The 13478-nt window shown below is 40.4% G+C and overlaps 1 pseudogene; it reads left to right on the top strand.

The window, feature by feature from the left end:
• The first annotated feature begins 902 nt into the window (after nucleotides 1-902).
• LOC140617822 (large ribosomal subunit protein eL6-like) lies at nucleotides 903-1461 on the top strand (annotated as a pseudogene).
• Nucleotides 1462-13478: the final 12017 nt, after the last annotated feature.

Raw genomic sequence — 13478 nt, 5'->3', positions numbered from 1 at the left:
AGTTGAACTCAATAGCACCATCAGTTACTTTGTGACTTTCTCCCTGGGCAGAAGGTGGAGGAAACAGCACAGTGATTTGAACAGGGTTTCATCTTAGTTACTGACTGGCAAATTTAAGTTTAAAGAAGCTGCAAATAGCAAGAAAGGATCATGGAGCATGCCAAGAGTAAAGATCATCGTGTCACTGGATCAGAGGCTTATAGCCCATAGACCCAAGGGGGTATGATGTCTTCAGAGCTTGCTTAATGATCTGACAAGGCTCAGTGGTGTATGGGTTTTCACAGCACTCCTATCTATCCCCGGTGTGGATCACAACGGATGCATCTGTGGGATAATCACCTATAATTCTGAATGATGAAAGCATTTCCTCTACTCCAAAATACTCATTACAGAGTTGCTGCACAAAGCAGTGGGTACTATTCAAAACTCATAACATTATATCTCATTACCTAAAAGTGAGTAACATTGCCTAATGGAGAAAAAGATTCAATTAAATGAAAGTTAGCAAAAGGTACGGGAGTTTGTGGAAACCACAAGCAAATGCCTGCAGAATTTGGAAAATGGTCTTTTCCATCTTGCAAGGTGGCAGGCGAAAAAGCCGAGAAGCCCAATACTAAGGAGAAGAAACCTGAAGCCAAGAAGGCTGTTGCTGGTGGCAAGGCAAAGAAGGGTAACCTCAAAGCTAAAATGCCAAAGAAGGGAAGCCCCACTGCAGCTGAAACCCTGTCCTAGTCAGAGGAATTGGCAGATATTCCCGATGGGCTATGTATTCCAGAAAAGCCATGTACAAGAGGAAGTATTCGGCAGCTAAATCCAGGGTTGAAAAGAAAAAGAAGGAGAAGGTTCCTGCTACTGTTACAAAACCAGTTCATGGTGACAAGAATGGTGGTAAGCTTCGCAAAATGCCTAGGTATTACCCTACTGAAGATGTGCCTCGGAAGCTGTTGAGCCATAAAAACCTTTCAGTCATCATGTGAGAAAGTTGCGAGCTAGCATCACTCGTGGGACCATTTTGATCATCCTCACTGGGTGCCACAGAGACAAGAGAGTAGTTTTCCTCAAGCAACTGGGCAGTGGCTTGCTACTTGTGACTGGACCTCTGGCCCTCAACCAAGTTCCTCTGCATAGAACACACCAGAAATTTGTCATTGCCACTTCCACTAAAATTGATATCAGCAGTGTGAAAATCCCCAAACATCTCACTGACGCTTATTTCAAGAAGAAGAAGCTGTGTTAACCCAGACACCAGGAAGGGAAGATTTTTGACACAGAGAAGGAGAAATATGAGATTACAGAGCAGGGCAAGGTTGATTAGAAAGCTGTGGACTCCCAAATTCTGCCAAAAATCAAAGCTGTTCCTCAGCTTCAGGGCTACCTCCCCTCTAGGTTTTTTCTCACAAATGGAGTTTACCCTCACAAATTGGTGTTCTAAATTTCTTACAAAGAACCTAATTAAACAACTGATCCATTTCCTTTCTGTCGTTTTAAATTTTTACCGGCCGGGAAGTGTGATTTGACTCGGCCAGCTTGTGGGATCTTAGCCTCTGCTAAGAGGAGTGGGAGCTGAATGGGTAGTACCAGCTGTAGTGCAACCTTCTCTTTGTTGGCTCTGGACCAGCATTTAGCTCCCTTAGTGTCTGGCTTGTCACCCAGCACCCACCCAGTATGAAATTGCATTTTTCCCCAGGTCATCGTTGAACCAGATAACACTGGACTATGAGGACAAGAAACTGCACTGCTCTTTAGGCCATAGACTTCCATGTCTCCCCCATTGGCCCAACTCTAAATCCTTCCCCCATAATCATTGCTATTAGTCTTGTGTATCTAGTTTTTTAAAGTGTACACAGCAAATGAGTATAATGATTCATCATCTTTTTCTTATTTTAAGTTGAAAACCTTGTAGACTATATATACTATTACATAGATAACAATGTGTTCTGGTCCTTCCATGAAGCCCATTATCATTGATGCAGAGACTAAAGTGCCATTATACGATATTTGGGTTTACATCATTTGTAAGTATATACAAAGTAGTAAATAAGCTCAAGTGTGCACACAGATGAGTATTAGGTAAGAATTATTTTTGGCTAAGAGTTTCTGCAATTTTTTTTTAGTAGATTGTGCCAAACTGCCTTCTGTGAGGTTTGAGCCAGTTTATGCCCTTGTACCAGACTGTCCATTTCTCTACAGGCTCCCTTAAATATTGGGTCATCAAATTTGGGTTTTTGACAGTAGATAAGTGAAAGATTGCCCTTGTGGACTTTTGAAGTGTTTTTATTGAAAATTTACATTAGGTGAGATTCATAATTTGAGTATAATTCTGTGACATCTGTGTGGTTTAGTTAAATGTCATCCCCATTATAAAAGTTATGCATAAAATGCATATTTTCAGACCATAATGCTGTGAACTAGAACTAAACCACAAGAAGAAGTTTGGAAGGATTTCAAACATGTGAAGGTTAAAGACCATCCTGCTAAAAGATAAAAGGGTCAACCAGGAAATTAGGGAAGAATTAAAAAGATTCATAGAAACTAATGAGAATGAAGATACAACCATTCAAAATCTTTGGGATACAGCAAAAGCAGCCCTAAAGTACATTGCAATACAAGCATCCATCTAAAAACTGGAAATAACTCTAATACAAAAGCTAAACTTGAACCTAAAGGAGCTGGAGAAAAAACAGCAAATAACCCCTACACCCAGCAGAAGAAGAGAATTAATACAGATTCGAGTGGAACTCAATGAAATAGAGACCAGAAGAACTGGAACAGATTAACAAAACCAGGAGTTGGTTCTTTGAAAGAATTAATAAGATAGATAAACCATTAGCCAACCTTATTAAAAACAAAAGAGAAAAGACTCGAATTAATAAAATCGTGAATGAGAAAGGAGAGATCACCACCAACAAGGCAATACAAACGATTTTAGAAATTTATTATGAACAGCTATATGCCAATAAATTAGGCAATCGAGAAGAAATGAACGCATTCCGGAAAACCACAAACTACCAAAACTGGAACAGGAAGAAATAGAAAACCTGAACAGGCCAATAACCAGGGAGGAAATTGAAGCAGTCATCAAAAACCTCCCAAGACACAAAAGTCCAGGGCCAGATGGCTTCCCAGGGGAATTCTATCAAACGTTTAAAGAAGAAAACATACCTATTCTACTAAAGCTGTTTGGAAAGATAGAAAGAGATGGATTACTTCCAAATTCGTTCTATGAGGCCAGCATCACCTTAATTCCAAAACCAGACAAAGACCCTACCAAAAAGGAAATTATAGACCAATATCTCCGATGAACACGGATGCAAAAATTCTCAACAAGATATTAGCCAATAGGATCCAACAGTACATTAAGAAGATTATTCGCCATGACCAAGTGGGATTTATCCCCGGGATGCAAGGCTGGTTCAACACTCATAGAGCAATCAATGTGATTGATCATATCAGCAAGAGAGAAAACAAGAACCATATGATCTCTCAATAGATGCAGAGGAAACATTGGACAAAATACAGCATGCATTCCTGATCAAAACTCTTGAGAGTGTAGGGATAGAGGGAACATTCCTCAGCATCCTAAAAGCCATCTATGAAAAGCCCACAGCAAATATCATTCTCAATGGGGAAACACTGGGAGCCTTTCCCCTAAGATCAGGAACAAGACAGGGATGTCCACTCTCACCACTGCTATTCAACATAGTACTGGAAGTCCTAGCCTCAGCAATCAGACAACAAAAAGACATTAAAGGCATTCAAATTGTCAAAGAAGAAGTCAAACTCTCCCTCCTCGCCAATGACATGATACTCTACATAGAAAACCCAAAAGCCTCCACCCCAAGATTGCTAGAACTCATACAGCAATTTGGCAGTGTGGCAGGATACAAAATCAATGCCCAGAAATCAGTGGCATTTCTCTACACAAACAATGAGACTGAAGAAAGAGAAATTAAGGAATCAATCCCATTTACAATTACACCCAAAAGCATAAGATACCTAGGAATAAACCTAACCAAAGAGGCAAAGGATCTATACCCTAAAAACTACAGAACGCTTCTGAAAGAAATTGAGGAAGACACAAAGAGATGGAAAAATATTCCATGCTCATGGATTGGAAGAATTAATATTATGAAAATGTCAATGTTACCCAGGGCAATTTACACGTTTAATGCAATGCCTATCAAAATACCATGGACCTCCTTCAGAGAGTTGGAGCAAATCATCTTAAGATTTGTCTGGAATCAGAAAAGACCCCGAATAGCCAGGGGAATATTAAAAAAGAAAACCATATCTGGGGGCATCACAATGCCAGATTTCAGGTTGTGCTACAAAGCTGTGGTCATCAAGACAGTGTGGTCCTGGCACAAAAACAGACACATAGATCAATGGAACAGAATAGAGAACCCAGAAGTGGACCCTCAACTCTATGGTCAACTAATATTCGACAAAGCAGGAAAGACTACCCACTGGAAGAAAGACAGTCTCTTCAATAAATGGTGCTGGGAAAATTGGACATCCACATGCAGAAGAATGAAACTAGACCACTCTCTTGCACCATACACAAAGATAAACTCAAAATGGATGAAAGATCTAAATGTGAGACAAGATTCCATCAAAATCCTAGAGGAGAACACAGGCAACGCCCTTTATGAACTTGGCCACAGCGACTTCTTGCAAGATACATCCACGAAGGCAAGAGAAACAAAAGCAAAAATGAACTTTTGGGACTTTATCAAGATAAAAAGCTTCTGTGCAGCAAAGGAAACAGTCAACAAAACTAAAAGACAACCTACAGAATGGGAGAAGATACTTGCAAATGACCTATCAGATAAAGTGCTAGTCTCCAGGATCTATAAAGAACTTATTAAACTCAACAGCAAAGAAGCAAACAATCCAATCATGAAATGGGCAAAAGACATGAAGAGAAATCTCGCAGAGGAAGACATAGACATGGCCAACATGCACATGAGAAAATGCTCTGCATCACTTGCCATCAAGGAAATACACATCAAAACTACAATGAGATACCACCTCACACCATTGAGAATGGGGAACATTAACAAGGCAGGAAACCACAAATGTTGGAGAGGATGTGGAGAAAGGGGAACCTCTTGCACTGTTGGTGGGAATGGGAACTGGTGCAGCCACTCTGGAAAACTGTGTGGAGGGTCCTCAGAGAGTTAAAAATAGACCTGCCCTACGACCCAGCAATTGCACTGTTGGGGATTTACCCCAAAGATTCAGATGCAATGAAACGCCGGGACACCTGCGCCCCGATGTTTCTAGCAGCAATGTCCACAATAGCCAAACTGTGGAAGGATCCTCAGTGTCCATCGAAAGATGAATGGATAAAGAAGATGTGGTCTATGTATACAATGGGATATTCCTCAGCCATTAGAAACGACAAATACCCACCATTTGCTTCGACGTGGAGGGACTTGAGGGTATTATGCTGAGTGAAATAAATCAATCGGAATAGGACAAATATTATATGGTCTCATTCATTTGGGGAGTATAAAAATTAGTGAAGGGGAATAAAGGGAAAGGAGAGAAAATGAGTGAAGATGTCAGAACATGTGAGACACCTAACCCTGGGAAATGAACAAGGGGTAGTGGAAGGGGAAGTGGGCGGGGGGTTGGGGTGAATGGGTGATGGGCACTGAGGGGGGCACCTGGCAGGATGAGCACTGGGTGTTATGCTAAATGTTGGCAAATTGAACTCCAATAAAAAAAATGTTTAAAATAGTGTAGCAAAAGTTCAACAGCCTTTGGGTTTAAGAACTGACTTCAGGTTTAAGCAAATCATTTGCAGGAGCCAATTCCAGAAATGTCTATAGGCAGCTGACATTTACAACAACATAGGCACAAGCAAACCACTGAAGAAATTAGTTAAAAGTTTGTTTTTCTGGGGCATCTGGTGGCTCAATCAGTTAAGCACCTGTTACTTGATTTTGGCTCAGGTCCTAATCTCTGGGTTGTGAGATCAAGACCTGTACAGAGCTCCTTGGTGAGCATGGAACCTGCTCAGGATTCTCTCTACCCCTCCACCCCCTACTCACTCACACTCACTCTAAAAAATATATTTTTTTTTCTTTAAGTGAATGTTGTTCATGATCATAGTCATAGAATAAGAACTTTTTTTTTTGCAAATATTACCAAGGGACATTGCTTAAAACAGCAATGTGATGGTCCAGATAAGATCAGGTTGGGCCAAGAAATGGATGAGAAGAGCAGAACCAAAAATAAGGAAAAGGCAGTATGATTGAAAACAGGAAATTTTCCTTCATCTAGGAAAAGTGGAATGCTTGTGGCAGAACCCATTTAGAATCACCTTTTTAAGTTATTTTACGTTTAAATTAATTATATAGTAAAACGCACATGGCACACTTCCTTAATTTGGACACTGTTAGATGGAAGAAAATCAACTTAGTAGCAGGGTTTTTCTTTCTTTTTCTTTTAAGAGAAAGGAGCATAACATTAAATTTAAACTTTGCATCTCAATTTCAGGAACATAAAAAATATGACAGAAACAGGGTGTGTATTGGAATCAGAGAGACTACACAATCTCTCTAATGTTTCTTTTCCATAGCACAAGCTCACTAATGCTCTATAAAATGCAAACTGCTCCAAATTAAAGAATATTGACTTGTTTTTTCCTCTCCTGAGTATTACAACAAGGACCTGAGGACCCTGTGTCCAGACTGGACAGAAACAGGTAAGCAGAAGCTCTTGCAGAATCTCATTTTCAAAGCCTAGTCACGTCCTGGATTCTATCTAATTAGAAGAGGACAATAGTGACTTTCATGTTTGGATTCTTCATGCAGGCGTCAGGAAACTGAGTTGTGTAAAGGAGCTCAGAGTCCTAAATTATGAGTCCTGTCCTAGTCATGTGTCTCTCTAGGTCTTTGTTTTTCTAGGAAAAGCCATGGCAGGGGCCTGAGTGTCTGCATCTCCAGCAGGGATCCTTATGATCACAAGGTTTGAAGGCTGGAGCTGTGCTGCCACATTCCTTTAGCTTAGTGCAGATTTTGGGGCTTCAGCACTGAATGTGTATTTCCCCACAAATACCAAAGATTCAAATGAGGATAACTAGAGATGGTGCAGTGTTTCCGTCCAGAAGGCAACATGTTCCTACAGCAAAGTTGAAAACGAAAACCAAAGTATAATTGGCTGGAAAGAAACCCAGGAGCCTGAACTGTTGGATGAGATGCAAGTACACATTGTGGCTAATTTATGCATGGGTTCCTGTGCCATAGAATCAGCAGTTCTGAAAGGGCTTAAATGCGGACAATGTCTAGAAATGTAACTGATGGGTTTAGCTTTCATTAAGGACAAGGAGTAGGCATCTGAGAAGTTAGCATTATGGGGAAATGGATACCTGTCACATTATGAAGAAAACTATTGTGCCCAGAGCTAACTCCTGCTTTGTAAGTATACTGTGGATAAGCAGGATATCCTCCAAGATGATAGGACTTAAACCTATTAGAAAGGACAAATGGTGAGGTGCCTGTCCAACTCAGTCGATAGAGCATGGGATTCTTGATCTTGGAGTCATGAGTTCTAGCCTTGCACTGGGTGTAGAGATTGTTTAAAACTAAGATCTTAAAAAAAAAAAAAAGAAAGAAAGAAAGAAAAGAAAGGACAATGGTTTGGCCAAATATTGTTGTTTATATGCTTCTTTATTATCATTAGCTGTTGTTGAACAGATAAACTGAAACACAGAGCACTTTTAATCCTTAATTAACTTTGTGAATTCAGAAAAATCCTGAATCCACATTCCTTCTGTTAAGTGCTTGCAGATTATCTAGACCTGTAAGAGTACATCCTTTGACCACTTTTCTGCCAAGATGTTTGAAGTGGGCCTCAGGTATGAGAGAGAATTGAGGACATTTTCTGAACTTTAGGCCATAAGAACCTCGGAAGCAGAGTGTATCCATATTAATATATATATATATATATATATATATATATATATATATATATATATATTCTTAACATATATTTTGTAAGTGCTGGAATTTTCCTTGAAGGTTAAAGGTAAACTAACAGTGTCCACCTTCTCGGACACAGATGGTGAGCAGAGACTGGGACGGCCTGCTCTTTCTTGTTGAGCCAGAAAACAGTGTGTGAGTGCAGGGAACAGTGCCATTTCCCATTCCTTTAGAAGAGGATATTGTCACACCCTTTCCTTTGGGTCATAATGGGGATGGGCTGTTTCAGGAAACGTGGCTCCTCCTTAGTGAAGCTCAGGATACAATCCCACAGCCATACCCACACATCGCAGTCCTTTCCTGTTCATCTCTTCCAGCCTCAGCACTGCTTTTGAGCTTCCAGGGGATCTGGCCAATAAATAGCCCTCTGATCCTGGAAAGAAGCAAACCTTGCCTGGCCTTCTGTTTCTTGAAAAGGTTAAGTCATATCTTGTTGTTGTTCCACAGATAATAAACATTCTTTCTCTGATGTGTTTATAATTGAATCCAATCTCCACACCATTTACAAAAGTTGTCCCAAGTATCTCTTAACCATTTGTAATGCCTCTTTTGAAAAAATGCTTTAGTCCCTCTGTTCATTTGGGTGGGGATGCATTTTTTCTTTCTTTTTTTCTTTTTTCTTTTTTCTTTCTTTCTTTTTTTGCTATTGAATTGTATGAGCTCCTTATATATTTTCGATATTAACTTCTTATCAGATATAGGGTTTGAAAATATTCCTCCCCATGCCAGACTGACTCTTCATTCTCTTGTTGCTCTTGCTGTGCAGAAACTCTTTAACTTAGCACTATTTGTGAAGTTTTGCTTTTATTGTTTCTGCTTTTGATGTCGTATCCAAAAACATCATTGCCAACACCAATAGTGAGGAGATTTCCTTCATTTTTTCTTCTGAGTTTTATGGTTTTAGGCCTTGTTTGAGTCTTTAATACATTTTGAGAGAATTTTTGTGCCCTGGGTAAGATAAGGCACAAAATTTTGTCCAATTTCATTCTTTGTCCAATTTCATTCTTCTGCATGTGAATTCCAGTTTTCTCCACATGATTTATGGAAGAGATCATCCTTTGCCCACGGAGTATCTTTGACTCCCTTGCCAATTATTAATTGACCATATATGTGAGCATTTATTTCTGGGCTTTCAATTCTGTCCCATTGGTCTGTCTATTTTTGTGCCAGAACCATACTAAATGCACATCTCTCATGACATCTTGCATTGAGCGGCTCAGTGGTTACCTGCTGCTCCGTGATCTAGTTTAACACCCGGAGGCTTATTGTTGGGACAACAAGGGTCATATGGACAGGTGTGGGACATAGCACACATGATGTGACTTCCTCATCTTCACTCTAGCTTCATGTCCAGCTGCTGTAATGTTGTGACACAACTTTAAATTGTTGATAATTCAGACTGCAAGTGGATTCCTGGTAACTTGTCACTGTTTCTCTGGCTTAAGGATGGATGCTATCCTGAGTGGAATGAGGATGCAGATGGCCATGGCCTCTGCTAGGTTCATAAAAATCTAATTTATAGTCAGATAAAACAGAAGGAAGGATTCTTTCTCTACTTGTAAAAAAAAAAAGTTCCTTACATAAATCATTCTCATATGCCTCACTTCTCCACACTACAGCATTCCCCAGCAGCAAAACAAATGGATTTTCCAAGTATATTGTACCTTGTTTTGATTACTTGGGGATTATTTAAGACATGAGGATAGCTTCCATACTAGTATCAGTAATGAAAAAGCCATGGTGCTGATGTAATTGTTGCTTATTTTTGAGCCTCAGTAGAATATTTAGTGTTTGCCACAACACCAGACAATGCAGTTTCTTACTGCAAGAACTTCCAGTCTTGTACTGTGGATAATGCACCTATGATGTAAGCTGAAACAAGCCACATGGCATGTAGCAAAAAGGCAGTGTTTCTCATTTTTAGTTTTCTACTCCTCTGAATCTTGCTGATCATTCAGTACCAAACTTTCATTCCAAAGATAGAATACTGCAGGTATCTCCTGGGATGTTTGTCCAGCATGCCACTACCATATTCATCCTCCACCAACAATCAGAGGTGTGCCTCACCTGCCTTACATTTCAATTCAGTATAACTTCTCAATGCCAGCCATTGTTCATTGAACTCCAGTGTGCTTTCACTCAGCTAGAGTGATCAGGGTCTTATTCTAGGAATTAAGGTTTGAACTCAGGTTCTTAGTCAATCTGAGTGATCTCTTGAATAAAGGAAATGGGGTCATGGACTTATACCCACTGAGTTTTCTAAGATCACAAAGAATGTGTGAAATGGCCAGAAGGAAGTATCCTGCTTGCCATGCATTTGGCTCTGACCCATTAACAGTTGTGACTTTGGGTTCAAAGACACACATTCATTTTGACTTAAGCTACCTCAAAGCGGTTGTTTATTGAAAACTAAGAGTCCTAATCCAGCCCATCTCAATAGGGTATGCTAATATAATAAGAAATTTATATTTGGTCCTTGTTCTTGGTTTCTAGCATAAGGGTCGGTAAATATTTGGAATTTCCTGGGTGATGAGGATGAGAAGACTATCTTTGGTTATTCATAATAAGCCCCTTTCAACCATACTTGAGTTTATCCTAATGAGGTGGTGACGATTGAAAGATGGTGCTTGTCAGGGAGTTGGAACATTCAGCCCTGTGCCTCACCTCCTGGCAGGGCAGATAAGCTGGGGATTGAGTGAATCATCATAAGCCAATGATTTAATAGATCATACCTACGTAATGGAACCTCTGTAAATACCCTACACAGTGGGGTTCAGAGAGTTTCTGAGTTGGTGAACACACCTATGTACTCAAAGGGAGATGTACCCCAAGCTCCACAGATATAGCACCTCTTGGGCTCGAGACCCTTCCTGACCTCAATGTGTGCACCTTTTCACCTGGTTGCTTATTTTGTTAAATAACAAAAACTCAACTGAACACATTGTAAAGATCTATTTGGCTTTATTAATCAATTCATGTATCAGGTGGCATACTGTCCAGCCAGTAGAAGGGAGCTCCAAATGGACTACAGATATGGAAAGGTTTTTTTTAAGGCAGGGCAAAGAAGTCATAAACAGAAAAAAACCAGAGGACTATTTCAGGTGAGATCCTCTTCATTTTGGGACAGAGGGGTCTTAGTAGGTGGATTACCTCATTTTCCTTTGGGATTGGAGAGGGTCCCTGTGACAGATTATCTTATTGGTGGTGACCACAAAGTTCCTGACTAAGCAGTGGATGCTGCATTCTGGGGAAGGCTGAATCTGCAGCAAGGCTAGTTATTAAGCCTTGGTCTATTGACTTTGGGCCTTAACCTAGGTGATGCCATTTTTGGCCTGTGGTTTTCTTTTTAATAATTTGTATGTTTTATGATAAACCAGCAACAGTGCATAAAGTGTTTCCCTGATTTCTTTGAGCTGTTACAGAATATTATCAAACCTGAAGGGGAGGTCATGAGAACCCCCATTTGTAGCTAAATTGGACAAAAGTATCGGTAATCTGGGAACTCACTACTTGCAGTTGGCATCTGAAGTGGAGGACAGTCCTGCGGTGTTACCTAAGACCCGACCTTTACTGCCCACCAGCTTGTACTCACTAACCTTTGTCTTATATTTTCTCTTAAACTCTTCTTTCTGGCTTCTCCTCCTAACTCTGGCAAATGAAACCAGAAAACACCTGTCAAGTGACAGACCTCCTGCCAGCCTAGACCACCCAGACCTTTTGAGACCACCACCCCTGACTCTCGCTTGCACAGATGGACCAGGGACTGACCTCTAGAATGACCCAGGACTACCTTTACCTCATTACAATACTAAAATCTCCACCCAAGGAGGAAACTCAGCCTCATTTAATAATATAAAATAATGTATAGGCGTGTTTCCTTAAGGTACAAGCCCACCTCTACACAATATGACGTCTTCCCTATTGAAATATTCATCCTAACCCTAATCAAAAAGAACCAATTCATCTGTATTCAGAGTCACTGCTTTTGAAACCATTCCCTGTGATCAACTTATTTGCTGCGAATAAAGTTTTCTTTATGTGACATCTCACCTGGTACAGTTTCTATGACACGCCAAAAACGAAACTCAGGGCGGTTGATGACAATAGACTGAGTTTGTTTTTTTATTATTGGAGTTCAATTTGCCAACATTTAGCATAACACCCAGTGCTCATCCTGCCAGGTGCCCCCCTCAGTGCCCATCACCCATTCACCCCAACCCCCCGCCCACTTCCCCTTCCACTACCCCTTGTTCATTTCCCAGGGTTAGGTGTCTCTCATGTTCTGTCATCCTCACTGATATTTTCACTCATTTTCTCTCCTTTCCCTTTATTCCCCTTCACTAATTTTTATATTCCCCAAATGAATGAGATCATATAATATTTGTCCTATTCCGATTGATTTATTTCACTCAGCATAATACCCTCAAGTCCCTCCACATCGAAGCAAATGGTGGGTATTTGTCGTTTCTAATGACTCAGTAATATTCCATTGTATACATAGACCATATCTTCTTTATCCATTCATCTTTCGATGGACACCGAGGATCCTTCCACAGTTTGGCTATTGTGGACATTGCTGCTATAGACATTGGGGTGCAGGTGTCCCAGCGTTTCATTGCATCTGAATCTTTGGGGTAAATCCCCAGCAGTGCAATTGCTGGGTCGTAGGGCAGGTCTATTTTGAACTCTTTGAGGAACCTCCACACAGTTTTCCAGAGTGGCTGCACCAGTTCACATTCCCACAAACAGTGCAGGAGGGTTCCCCTTTCTCTGCATCCTCTCCAACATTTGTGGTTTCCTGCCTTGTTAATTTTCCCCATTCTCACTGGTATGAGGTGGGATCTCATTGTGGTTTTGATTTGTATTTCCCTGATGGCAAGTGATGCAGAGCATTTTCTCATGTGCATGTTGGCCATGTCTGTCTTCCTCTGCGAGATTTCTCTTCATGTCTTTTGCCCATTTCATGATTGGATTGTTTGCTTCTTTGCTGTTGAGTTTAATAAGTTCTTTATAGATCCTGGAGACTAGCACTTCATCTGATAGGTCATTTGCAAGTATCTTCTCCCATTCTGTAGGTTGTCTTTTAGTTTTGTGGACTGTTTCTTTTGCTGTGCAGAAGCTTTTTATCTTGATAAAGTCCCAATAGTTCATTTTTGCTTTTGTTTCTCTTGCCTTCATGGATGTATCTTGCAAGAAGTCTCTGTGGCCGAGTTCAGAAAGGGTGTTGCCTGTGTTCTCCTCTAGGATTTTGATGAAATCTTGTCTCACATTTAGATCTTTCATCCATTTTGAGTTTATCTTTGTGTATGGTGCAAGAGAGTGGTCTAGTTTCATTCTTCTGCATGTGGATGTCCAATTTTCCCAGCACCATTTATTGAAGAGACTGTCTTTCTTCCAGTGGGTAGTCTTTCCTGCTTTGTCGAATATTAGTTGGCCATAAAGTTGAGGGTCCACTTCTGGGTTCTCTATTCTGTTCCATTGATCTAT

Source organism: Canis lupus, chromosome 26, assembly GCF_048164855.1.
Source record: "Canis lupus baileyi chromosome 26, mCanLup2.hap1, whole genome shotgun sequence".
NCBI classification, from domain to species: domain Eukaryota; kingdom Metazoa; phylum Chordata; class Mammalia; order Carnivora; family Canidae; genus Canis; species Canis lupus.
Note: the sequence above shows the minus strand (reverse complement) of the source record. Positions and strands in the feature narration are given on the sequence as shown.